The sequence below is a fragment of the Tenrec ecaudatus genome, chromosome 8, assembly GCF_050624435.1.
Source record: "Tenrec ecaudatus isolate mTenEca1 chromosome 8, mTenEca1.hap1, whole genome shotgun sequence".
In the NCBI taxonomy this organism is placed as follows: domain Eukaryota; kingdom Metazoa; phylum Chordata; class Mammalia; order Afrosoricida; family Tenrecidae; genus Tenrec; species Tenrec ecaudatus.
Genome location: NC_134537.1, coordinates 82,686,154 through 82,699,306, shown reverse-complemented (window position 1 = coordinate 82,699,306; position 13,153 = coordinate 82,686,154). Strand labels below are relative to the sequence as shown.

General features: G+C 49.9%; 1 protein-coding gene across 1 annotated transcript in view; it reads right to left on the bottom strand.

Moving 5' to 3' along the window:
- Nucleotides 1–12,395, bottom strand: part of ZNF395 (zinc finger protein 395) — a 48,997-nt gene extending 36,602 nt beyond the window's left edge. Inside the window, exon 1 of the mRNA XM_075556467.1 lies at nucleotides 12,155–12,395. The gene's annotated coding sequence lies outside the window, so the exon portion shown is untranslated. The remainder of the gene's footprint in view (nucleotides 1–12,154) is intronic.
- Nucleotides 12,396–13,153: the final 758 nt, after the last annotated feature.

The following is a 13,153-nucleotide window of genomic DNA, read 5'->3' as shown; positions in this document are numbered from 1 at the left end:
ATCTCAAGAAAGTGCTTGGGGGCGATTCTGACCCGAATACTGGGTGGTGACCTGACACACTTCCCAGGAGACCGAGAGAGCTCAGCCGTGCAAAGCGAGCCTGTGTTTCCAGCCAGATCTTGTTTCAGTATTACAAGCCCAACTCTGTAACCCTGTGGATTGTTAAAATTTATTTGCTAGTTCAAGGAAGCGAGAGAAAAGGAAAGTATGTCAAGGAGGCTTCTGGGTAATCCAAAGGGATGTCCTAGGAGCAATTCCAGTTCTTCTAACTGAACATTCCAGGTCTTCACACACACACACACACACACACACACACACACACTCCAGTAATGGCGGCACTCGTCCAATCACACTTCTCCCACACCAAACCTCAGAAGCTTCCATCTGGGAGCCAGGATTCCTAACATAAACCAGGATCCCAGAGGCTAAGGCGAATGAAGAATCTTAAGTTTATGAACAGTTCAAGAGTGCTAAAATTCACCTCATGGGGCCACCTAACCAGATAGGATGCTAATTCTTCAGTGCACATCCACACCACCCTGCACCTCATCAAAGCATGCTTATGAAGTCCTACTGATTAAAAAACAAGGTTAAAATAGTAAGAACTTACTGGAAAAAACTAACCCAGGATGGCAGAGATCAGAGCTGCTGTATTTCATGATCTAGGGAAGGGTCAGAAGGTGCTTTCTGGGTGCTGGAAATGCTCTGTCTTGATACACCTTCATCAGAACTGATTAGACTGTACATCGAAGATCTGAGGACTTCACCTTAGGCAAATTGTATCTTAATTAACAAAACAAAAACCTGGAACAATTTCTCTCCGGCTGCAGCAGAACCTTGAGCAGTCCTCTCAGACATCTGAAATCTCTGCTGTGTTACGTAAAGAGCACAGTACCATGGTGACAGTCGCCATAAAAATAGAGAGGGAGATGAAAGCGGAGAGCAGGCACACGGATTTAAGAACAGCATACCCAGAGTCATTCATTTCCAGTGGGGGGGGGGGGAGAAAGGAAAGGAAAAGGAGTTTTTCATTCCTCCTACACTTGGAAAAACAGCCACGAATGTGCTTGTTTTTACTAAGAGAGTTATGGCTTCCCAATACTCAAAGGGAGGGGTTAGGAGGAGAAGGCTGAACTGCTGCTTCTTGCTGTTTTTTGATTTACAAAACAAACAGAAAGCACATGACAGTCCAAACTACACACACACACACCAATTCATTGAGCACGGTCCATGAGCCGGGCCCCGTGCAAGGCACAAACGACAGAGATGAGCTCAAAGCCTGTTTCGCTTCAGTTCTACGTAACTTGGTTGTGCCAACACTTCTCACACAAGTCTAAGACAGACGGCCATTTCTTAGGTCAATGCACCCCAAATTTCTTCACTCTGGTGAAAAGCGCACTCGCTCTCTGCCAAATACTGATTTTTCAAATGCGGAAAGGTGAACCTGGGTCATGTGGGGACAGAAATCATCCTGTGGTTGTCCCCAAGGACAAGATAGAGCAGCCTCCATTCTCTCCGGAGTCAGAAAACCAAAAAGGAAGAACCCGCTCAGCATTCCTCAAGCTGAAAGAACCGAAGGAACAAGTCAAGCCGCTCGTGGGACTCCTGAAGGATCCCGTGGGCAATGGCTGAGCGATGCAGGAAGCACAGCAAGACGACAGCGAGCCCATGCAGCACCACTTACTTTACCAAACGGCATCCGCCGGCGTTCAACCATCTCAGAAGACAGCAGATGGTGCGGAGGCGTGGCGTGGAAGGAAGAAGTTTAAGTTGCGCTGAAAACACCACAGAGAGCAAGGCTCCAGGAGTGGGTAGGATACCAACTGGAAGATTTCTATAAACAGCTGCAACTCTGGGGTGCTCATGCCTCTCTGCCCAGAAATCCGGTAGACGGCTACCTGGCCAACTGTCTGAAAGAGATCCATTTACGTAGCCATTGCAAGAAAAGCATGAGTCATCGGAATGCCAAAATCATCCAAGCAGTCTCGTTAATATCACATGAGAGCAAAAATGTTGCTGAAGATGATTCAAACACAGTCACAAAGTTATAGCCGCACATCAATGGGGAACTGCCAGAATTTCAAGCTGGATTCAAAACATAGCACAAAGGGATATCATTGCTGATGTCAGCTGGATCTTGGCAGAGAGCAGAGACTACCAGGAAGAATTTCTTTGTGTGTTGTTCACCATGCAAACGCATTCGACTGGTGGATCACACAATTATGAATCACATGAAGAACGAGAATTGCAGCATAGTGAACTGTGCCCTTGTGGGACCTGTCCTTGGATCCAGAGGCGGTCGTTGGAATAGATGAGCGTGGTTTCAAATCAGGGGGGGGAGGGCGGGTGTCGGGGCTCTGTTTATCAGCTCACGGTATCTATTCAGTCTTAGGCTAAGCAAATAACCTGAGACACTGGACTCTGAGAAGAACAGGGTATCAGGACTGGAGAAAGACTCACTTACAACCTATTATATGCGAGTGACACAACCTTGCTTGCTAAAAGCCATGAGGATTTGAAGTACTTACTGATAAGGATCAAAAACTACTGCCTTCGGTGTGGGTTACACCCAGCATAGTAAAACCAAAAAGCCTCATAACTGGACCAGCAAGCAGCGCCACGACAAACAGACCAATGTGATCAAGGACTTTACGTCACCTGGATCCACAATTGACACCCGGGGAAGAGCAATCGAGAAAGCAAACCACACACTGCTGTGGGCAAATCTGCTGCAAAAGACCACTTTAAAATGTTTGGTTTTTTTTAAATCGAGGACTATGGAGCGCTCGACTCAAACCATGTTATATATTTCCAGTCACATCATCAGCAAGTGGAGGCTTGACAATGAGTAAGAAGGCCAGAGAAGAATTGAAGCCTTTGGATTACGGCGTTGGTAAAGAATACAGAAGAAAGAATAACCAACTCTTCTAAGAAGTACAGCCAGATGGTCCTCAGAAGCAAGGATGGTTGAGGCTGCACCTCACATACTCTGCATGTGTTATCAGGAGGGGCCTAGCCCTGGACAGGCTGAGCTGCTATCCCTAACAGTAGGATTGGTGAAGAGACCTGCCCCCACCCGACCCCTAGAGACGCACTGACACCGGGGCTGCAACAATGTCCTCCAAACACAGCAACAGCTTGAAGATGGCACGAGGCCGGGCACTGTTTCCTCCAGGTGCAGGTAAGGTCTCTGAGAGTCAGGACTCACTGGACAGCATCCAAGAAGACGGCATCCTCTCTGCACAGCTCTCTGAGAAAACTCTGCTATGTGGTTTAGCCCTACTAGCAACAACGAAGTGGCAGTCAGAATATCAAATGTTGAAAAATAACCGAGCTGTATTTTACTTCGCTGCTCAAATGCCACTGAGGAAAAGGTGAAGCTAACTCAGATTTTTCCCATACATTAACTGCCAACTTAAAAAACGCAAATATTAAGACTTTCAGAAGTCAAACCAAAAGCTTATTGTCTGATAAGAACTAAACGTCTGCTTTCCATGAAAATCCTGCTCCAACGTGTGTTTAGATTTGTCTGCCTCTAGTTCTCTTTGTAGCTAAAACTACAGAGCCATCACAGGCTGAGACTCATCCCTGGGGTCAGGATGGCATTTGGAAACTGTTCCCCAAACGGAACTCCACGGGGTGAGAAGGGATCTTGGAGGCCCCAGTGGAGGCACAGCCAAGGGCAGACACAGGATTCACCTGAAGAGCCCCATCCGGGTGTGTTCACGGGACTGAGTAGAACGGACTGGGGTACATGTTATTCTCCGACAGGTCAGCCTATTTTTATTAACTACTATTTGTCATTCCCTATCCTCTCACCTTGTTGCTTTTCAGAAAGACAAAATCCACTCGCAGCAGCTCCTGGGCTGCGAACTGAGTTCTGAATAACCTCAGAATAGTTAGTGTTCTTTAGCCTTTTGAAAATGACACAAGAGGAGGTCTTATTTATCTGTTTTGTTGTGGGGTTTATTTCCTCAGAGCTCACATGCTGCTAGTAAGTCAAATCTGCAACTAGTACTTGTATGAATCCCCTATTCCACATTATCTCTGAGCTACAGAAAGTCACTTCATAATTGGCTCTATGTATTGAAAGAGACTCTGCAGCTCCCAGTCCTATGCTCACTTCTACGCCCTCCTGACCAACGAGATTCAGCCCTACTTGAATGCCCCCCACAGTGGGAAGCTCATTGTTAGTCCAGGTGCAGAGACCTCCCTTGCTGGAAAGCTCAGCCAATTAGAAAATTATTTTTCACACTGAATTGAAATCTGCTCTCCAAGCCTTGAGAGTAGTGGTTCTCAACCTGTGGGCCACCACCCCTTTCACAGGGGTCGCCCAATTCATCACAGAAGCAAAATTACAGTTATGAAGGAGCAATGAAAATAATTTGGTGGTTGGGGGGGGTCACCCCAACATGAGGAACCATGTTAAAGGGTCACAGCATTAGGAAGGTTGAGAACCACTGCTTTAGAGCATAAGTTCCCAAACGTATTTGGCCTACAGCCTCGTTTCAGGAAAAAATAAATAAAAAATTTACTCCATACTCTCCTAGCAATGAAAAACTTTTGTACCACAGATCCATAATCTAGGATAAAGTGTAGGCATCTCTGCTTTTGCAGCCTACCTCTAGATCATTCCAGCGCCCCCCAATGGGTGGTCTCACCCACTTTCAGACACCGTGCTTTAAAGTAAGCAAAAAACTCAAATCAAACTCATTAAGATCAAGTTGATTCTGACTGGACAGATGATTTGGCAAAACTTTTCTTCCAAGACTGCAAGTCTTTACGGAAGCAGAGTGCCACATAGTTCTTCTACAAAGCAGCTGGTGGGTTTGAACCACCAACCTTTACATTGGCAACCAAATACTAATTTCCTCCTTCAGGGTGAGAACCAAAATGCAAACAAACCCACTGCCATCGCACAGATCCTGATACATATCAACTAGAGAGAACAGAGTAGCCCCTTTGGGTTTCTGGAGCCAATCTTTATAGGAAGAGAAAGCATCCTCTTTCTCCCATGGAGCACCTGGCGGTTCAAACTGCTAGGGTATCAGCTCAACACATAACCCATTATATCACCAGGGCTTCGTGTAACCTAACAGCTTCAGGGTAATCATTCTACAGGTGAGGAATCTGAGATTGGAAAAGGAAAAAGTGGTTGTTCTATCCATTGGTTGTATTTCCATACCAGAAGCACAAGTGAACAAGTCAACTCTTTCTTGCATCCAATAACCAGAAAAATATTTGAAGAGCACACCCCAGAAGTAGACTACATTCATTCCTGATTCTACATGATCCAGTCTCCTAGGATGAAGTCTTCTTACTTGTTCACGTGTCTTTTATATCACTGCTCCCCTGCAGTCCGAAAACAGAACCCCTGGGTTAAGCACTGGGCTGCTAACCACAAGGTCAGCAGTTTGAAACCACCAGCTGCTCCATGGGAGAAAGATGAGGCTTCCAACTCCAGTACAGAGTTACAGTCTCGGAAACCTACAGAGGCAGGTCTACGCTGCTCTATAGGCTTGCTATGAGTCGGAAATGAGAATGGAAAAATGAATGGCAGCACAGGCCGGGAAAACTGGATTTTCTTTTTGAAGCACTACAAGAAGCCCATGGTCAAGACTGAGATTACTCTTTTCCCACGTGACCTGTTCCTGCTCTGAGTGCCTATAGCACCACTGGGCTTGCCTATTAACCTGTTTCCAGGTTGGGAGCTGATCCTCATTTTGGATCCCAGTGATTAATCTAGTACTTGACCTATACCAGCTAAGTGCTCTAGATTAATCGCTGAATGAGCCATCCAGCCTCTCTGACCCTGTTTTTGAGAAATACAATGTCATTAAATAACAGTGTCTTCCTCCCTGGGAACACACATTACAGAAAATCCAAATTATAAAAGCATTCTCAAAGAGTCACTCGAGCCAGCCTATGAGCCCCGTTGGCGGAGTGGGTTATTCACTGGACTGCTAACCACAAGGTCTGCAATTCAGAATCATCAGCTACGCTGAGATACAAAGATGAGGTAGAAACCCCAGTTAAAAGTTACAGTTGGTTACTAGAACTCCCCCACTGTTTTTTCCCCATTTGATACTGTGTACGCACCTTCACTTTCAGCCAAAACTTTTTCCATGTTGTGTAAAACTATTCCTACACATCCCTTGTAACGGCCTCACATAATTTCTTTAAGGACCCAACCTCTCAGAATGCACTATGCTATTCCCTCCAGTGTACACCGCTGGCCATTTGGTGTTTGTCTCTAACGTCACTTTGTGCATAAAACATCACCCGCATGCTGGATACGGTCTCAGCGAAATCATCACAAGTGGAATGATCCTATGACATGTCTAACAGCTCCATGTAGGCATTACAATACAGTGTGCATACATACAATGTATGTAAGACAATTTGGTTTTGAAAACCAAATCAAGACTTTCGATCCTTCACAGATGGCTTTTTTCTTAATTCAGGCCCCTCCTGGTAGATGGTGTTGAGCCTTGATTTATCTCCTAAAGCATCAACCTTGCCCACCCCTGTCTGTGCCGTCCAAGAACCTAATAAACGAATCTGAGAAGCACACCTGCTGTCCTTTCGCCCACAGTGCCGGAGAAATAGAGCAAAGCACAGCACAGCACCTTACAGTGGGCCGTGCATAGTCAGACCTCTTGCCAGGCTGACTCCGTGCAATAATTAGCAGCTTATACATATGACTATCAAATTCAACAAATAACCCCATCATCCGGCCCAAGTTTCACCATCATTTATGATATAATATGCACCATCGTGTCTTGTGGTTAGCAGCCCAATGCTTAACCCTCGGTGCCACCAGGGATCCCGGCAGCATCTGAAACTGTGGACCCTTTAGCAAAGTCGGAGGGCACCACTCCTGGCCATGCGGCCCGGCGCTCGTGAGAAGCAGTGGTCCTCGATCCTACAACCACACATTTAAGCAAGAGCACATTGACTGCGATTGTCACACCACAAAAGCAGTGCTTTGAAGTGATTTTTGTGGTCCAGCCTGTGAAAAGCTGCTCAGATCCCCTCCCTCGTAGCTCACCTGGGAAAAGTTCTGCATCGTGGGGGGCTGTGGGCTCTCCTGGTTAAACCAAAGAGATGGAGCACTTTTCATCAAAACCCAAAGGAGGCGCCAACGAGCAGATTCTGGCTCCTGGCGACTCAATCCCTGGGTGTCAGAACATGGGGATGTTGAGGCTGCGAACTCTCAGGGCAGATTGCCAGCTCTTTCTTCCGAGGCACTCTTGGGTCAGGTTCCAACCAACCTCCTTTTGGTCAGTACATGGGCGCTGAACCATTTGAGCCACCCAGAGACTCGAGTTCCCAGAATCAGGGTGGTCATTTGAGAGGCTGAAAGTAGAGTCAGGTGAGTTAACACCTGGGTTTGAACCAGTTATTCTGAGGTCATGATGATTCTGGAGACCTAACCCCCTAGGGCCATCCTGGTGACAAGGAAATAAGAGGAAGAAATGGCACACACCATCCCTCTCCTTTCCCTTTATTTCTGGCTCACAGAATCAAAGCTCCTGAGAATCCAATTTTTTCAACGTTTGGCAACCCTCGTTCGCATCTCACTAAGTTATTACCCGGGCATCCCGCCATCTCACCGTGCCAACCAGAAGTCAAGGGCTTGATCGACCTTGGCGAGGACCAGAAAGTCGCCTCGCTACAGAGAATACAGGTACACTCAGCAACTCAACTCCCTGCCCTCAAGTGGGCTCCAACCCATAGGTTGTAATCAGCATAAAACTTCCCAGCTGGCCATCAGTGCCTCATAGAAGTGCTGTTGACTCGCTTAAAACAAATCTTTTGCACACAAACCCCTCCCTCAGATATCATCATGCACACTCCTACCCCAGATCCTTCAAAGGCCACCCACCACCCATGACCACCCCCGCTGCCACTGTGTCGATTCCAACTCATAGACGCCATATAGGGTTTCTGAGGCGGTAACTCCTTTCTCCTCTTTTGAACCCACTAAGCCACCAGGGTTCCTTAGAGCCTAAACAGAGATGGCATCCAAACACCTCAAAGTAAACCCACACCCGACAGGACTCCCCTCCACCAGTGGCAGCCGCCACTCAGCACAGAGAGTTGCTAGGTCTGATTCTTTAAGATACCCCCAAATCCAGACAGAGGCTTTCCGGATTATCTCCCTCCCCTTCCCCAATGTTTCCAAACCCCCGTGTAGTCCAAATACCACATCTGCAGGGTTGTGACGTTTTTGGAGTACCGCTTCTAACTCCCACACAACAGTGTGACTGCAGTCCGCCTTTCCAACCTGGTATCTCCTTTGTCCAGATCAAGAACCCCGTTCGTCCTTCATGCACGAGCACACACTCATAACTCCCCAACCCTATGCTCACGCCGTTTCCTGACTGCAGCACTGAAAAGACGCAAGCACTTCATTCTCGTCTTCCTCCCTTCTTCCAGAAAGTTTTCCCAAGCTGCTCCATCCCCTCCCTCACTTGCCCACTGGCATCTAGTTGATTCTAACTCATAGAATCACCCTATAGGGCAGAGTAAACTGCCCTGGGGGGGGTTCGAGCCTGTAAATCTCTATGGGAGTGGAAAGCTATGTCATTCTCTCTAGGAGCAGCAGGTGGTTCTGAACTGCTGACCTTGCAGTTAGTGGTCCACTATGCCACTGGAACTCCTCCCTAAGGCCTAAAGGTGTGTGTTTGTCATTTTTGTCATTTAATTACCTGGTCTTCCCCCTTAATCATAAGCTTGTCTTGTTTTTCCAACCAGCCTGGTACACTATCAATGGCTTCATCCCTTTCTCCACCCATTAGACATTGAAAGGGTCGCTCTTCCCCCAGCCGCTCAAGAAATCCCTAGCCAGTGTGAAGAATCCCCACACCTGTGCTTTTCAAACTGCGCATTAGAACTCAGTAGAGTGATTCAGTCCATTTAGTGGGGCACACTAAGCCTGTTTAAAATAACGATAAAAACTGGGGAAATATTGGATTTTTAAAAAAGAAAATGAACAGTATAGCTTACATTACTTAAAGGGAAACAGTACTTTCAATGGTGAACTTAAATTGGATTGTCACATGCATGACTGTGTGTGCCCAGTCATGGTGTAAACTTTATTTCTCATTGCAAATCATGGTGGTCAAAATAATGCAGTAAACACTGGTCCGCAATGAGTTGGTTATAGAGTTAGATCACTGCTCCATTCAAAAAAAATAGGTGGGGGGCAGATATTTTAAAAAGAAAGAAAAAAAAGGTCATCCATGCCCCTCCCCCACTACACCTCCAACTCTAGTCAGCCTTCCCTGCTAGTTCAGTGAAACTACATCTTACAGGTTAAGTAACTACAATTACGTTCTCAGCCCATTCTGCAACTTGTTGCAAACATCCTTCAAATTCACCAGCTCTCAGATGTTGCAAGTTGAGGCTTGGGGAATTTGTTCAGCAAATCATCCTAAATCACTCTCATAACAATGAGGCGAAATTCACAGATCAGGAAAAATACCACTAGCTCTGCACAGCCTGCTGCTCCAGAGATTCCTGGGGCGATGCAAGCGGCATAGGTTGGAATAGACCTGGCCCTAAGAGCAGCTGGACTCCCTAGGCCTAAAATATCCTCCCACTCCTTCAGGTCATCTTGATGCCCACCATCCCCACCCCATGAGTGGGACACTAAGGCTCACATAACAATCTCAGTAGAGAGCTAAATCTGCAGAGTCCATATTGATATCATTCAGTGCATCCCATTCTATTCCCGTCTCATTCTCTCAAGATTAGATGAATGAGTGGCACATCCTCCGTGCCCCAATTCCCCAGAGATCCTTTGCCAACCTCAAAACAGGACCAGGAGATGTCATTTGAATGGCAATGTAAAACAGATGCCCTTTGATGCAGACCCTCCAGCCCATTCATAGCATCCCCTGCCACCTCCCCCTTACCACAAGCATGCCCCACTTACTCTCGGAGAGCCTTCCCACTATTACACAACCCTGGTTTTGGACCACTCATAGTCCCAGCTGCTTCCAGTTGCTCTCTTACATTTGGACGTCTCAGCAAACACAAGAGACTACTCTGCACCGTGTCAATTACCGCTCTCCAAAACACACATTTCCGATCTCTCCTGTTACCAAATGCGGAGCAGCTCCAAAACCTGGTGTGAAATCAATTAATTCACACAAAGAATTCTTTTCCATTCATCTTTCCTTTACCTTGCCCCTGTCAACAAATGACTCCAACACTGATTTTTCTAAATCCCATCCCCTTTTCTATTTCCGGACACACACACACACACACACACACACACACACATCCATGCCTTGAGCACTCCACCACTGGGAAAAGTCCACAAACTGAGTTGTCCCCTTGCATTCCTTCAAAAACCTTCCCAAATACCTTTTTCAGCATTTTCCTTGGGCTCAAAAACACTTCATCTCCCCGGTGCACACAGTGCAAAGTGCAAACCCTCCAAGTTGGCTTTTGAAGACTTCCACAATCTCAGCCACTCTCCTTCCCCGTCTCTTATCTTTTACGGTTCAAGAAACACCCCCTGGCCTGGTCGACACCATTCTCCTGTCTCTCGGGAAAGCCATGTTCATTCCCACATCATGGCCCATCTAAAATGTCCCAAGGTTCTCTGGGAATACAGTCCTGGAGACTCCTGCTCACAGCTCCTCTTTGGAACAAACACTGCACTTGGACAGCTAGCCATGCTCGATCGTGAGTGAGGTCTAATTTGTTTTCAACTGCTCCACAAGATTATAAACCCAAGGGATGAAAATAATCATCTCATATAGCTTTTGCATCCTCCCTGACTGAGATAAGGGTGTGGACTTCTGCTCCTTTGCTAACTCTCCCGTAACTTGTCTCTCTCTTGTCTGTGGGCCTTCAAAGATTTACTGTCCACATGCATGACTTATTTATTTCAAAACTTAGTATCCCAGGTCCACTTTTCCACCTCTAAACCATCCTTCATTTGACACCCCTGAGCATTTACACACCAATTTAGACATCCACGGCCAACAGTTTGGAAGTTGAGCTCTCAAATCACTTCTACCTAGTCAGCAAGCTCCCTGGTGCCTCTTACCATGTCTTGGAGGGCCTGGCACAGTGCTGAAAGCTCAGCACCTCCTCAAAAGTACCTGTGGAGTTGAACTTAATTGCTGTTTCCTTGTGTTTGAAGTTCCTTGAGACCAGGAAGCTCTGTTTACACAACACCTTAGGAGAGTGTAAAGCAGGCCTTTCAGTGAGACCAGTTGATCACTTACTTTCAGGCAAGCGGCACCCCCTCCCCCCTTTTTTTTCTAGAAAGAGGATGTAATGAAAGTAGTGGTAGCCAGTAGGCAACCCCAGCGCCCAGCGGCCTGGCAGCATGGGAATCCCTGCCTGGTGGCCCAGAGCTCCAGAGCCACCGGGAATTGGCCACCAGCTACAGGAAAACAAGAAAGCAGGGACATCCCTGCTCCTCCTTGCAGGTGGGTTTTGGATAGGGGTTCATCCTAACGCTGAGGCTCTGAGCCCTGAACTCCAAGGCAGGAAAAGCAAATGTTGCCTTTGAAACGGCACACCACAAACTCCCGATCCAGGCCCCCACCCGGGCAACACGTTCACTGCAGAGCCAGGGCCGGGCCGGGAGGAGCAAGGGGGCTGGGGGAGGCGAGACTCCGCGGGGTGGAAGTGCGCGGACAGATGGGGGGCGGCAGAAGGAGCGAGGGAAGCCTGGGGGCAGCCCCCGAGGTGCTGGGCGTGTCGCGCTGCGCCTCCCGGAGTCCCGCTCGCTCGCTGGAGCGGGCTGCAACGCGCGAAGCCGGGAGGGCTGCGGGGGGCGGCCCAGCCGGAAAGGGGGCACGGTCACCGGGTCAGTCTCCACCGGCGACGGACTCTGGACGGGCGCTCCAAGTTGGGGAGGGGAGACCGCTCGAAGCGCCGGTGGCGCCGAGAAAAACAAGGCGGCGCGCGAGCGGGAGGGCGGGCAGGCACCCCCCACCTACCCACCCAGCCAGCCAGCCGGCGCGGGCACTGCCGCATCGCCCCCGCGCCCCGACCGCCGCGGCCTGCGCCTCCCCGGGCCCCCAGCCGCCGGCCTGGCCCCCGCGGGCGTGCGGGGCGTGGGAAGTTCCCGGGCCGCCCGCGTCCCCCGGCTGCAGCGGCGCGAGGTCCCCTCGCAGCTCACCTCGCCCCGCCGCGAGTAGCAGCGCGGGCCGGGCAGCTCCCGCTCCGACGCCTCCGCTCGGCTCAGGCAACAGCTCCCGCGGCCCCTGCCCGCCTGCCGGCCTGCCCACCCGGCGCGGCCCGCGGTTCGCGCCCACCTGGCCGGCCTGCCCTCCCTCTGCGGGACTCGGCGCTCACGTACGCGGCCGCGGCCACAACCCGGCCCGGATTCCCCGCCCGGAAGGGAGCGGAGGAGCGCGCCAGCGAGCGGGCCCAGGGACACACCCCCGCCGCCCGCCGGGGCCCCGCTCCCACCCGCCGCGGCTCCGCGCGCGCCCGCCGCCGCGCGCGCCCGCGCCCGCCGCACACACCCACCTCCCGCCGCCCGTAGACAGTGGGCGCTCAATAAGTGCGGGGCGACTTCTCGCGCACATGCGCACTTGAACTTGACCGAGTTGCGACACCCACCCCCTCCGCCGCCCCCACCCCCAAATCGGAATAGGCGGCTGACGCCCCGAACCAAACTTGATCCCAGCGCTCAGCCCACCCCCACGCCCCCACCCCCACGCAACGGCCAGGCGAGCCCAAGTTTCTTGCTGACGTCTCTCCAGGCCTGGCTCCCGGACAGGCTCCCAGAGCGGGGCTCGCGCCAGGGCGGGAAGGGCGCCCGAAGCGCAGGGCGCCGCGCGCTGCAGCGGGAGGTGGCAGGGACAGGCCCTGGGGAAAGAGCGCCAGGAAGGGAGTGGTGGGCAGCCAACCTCTCCGTCTTCCTTTTGACCCAGTACTTTCTTCTCCATTTTATGACATTTTGCTCATTCGTAAAACGAGGCGTCGTTTAGTGTTTCTGGAAGTGGTGGGAGAAAGTTAACTATTAGCCTTCAGTCCTTAGGTAAACAATACCGGTTCCTTTTGGCACCGTTAGGCCCTGACTTTTGTATAATTTGTAACAAGGAGCATGGAAGCTGTTCCATTGTGTTATTGTGTTACTCTTGTTTTTCAGAGATAAGAGCTGGGCTGAAAC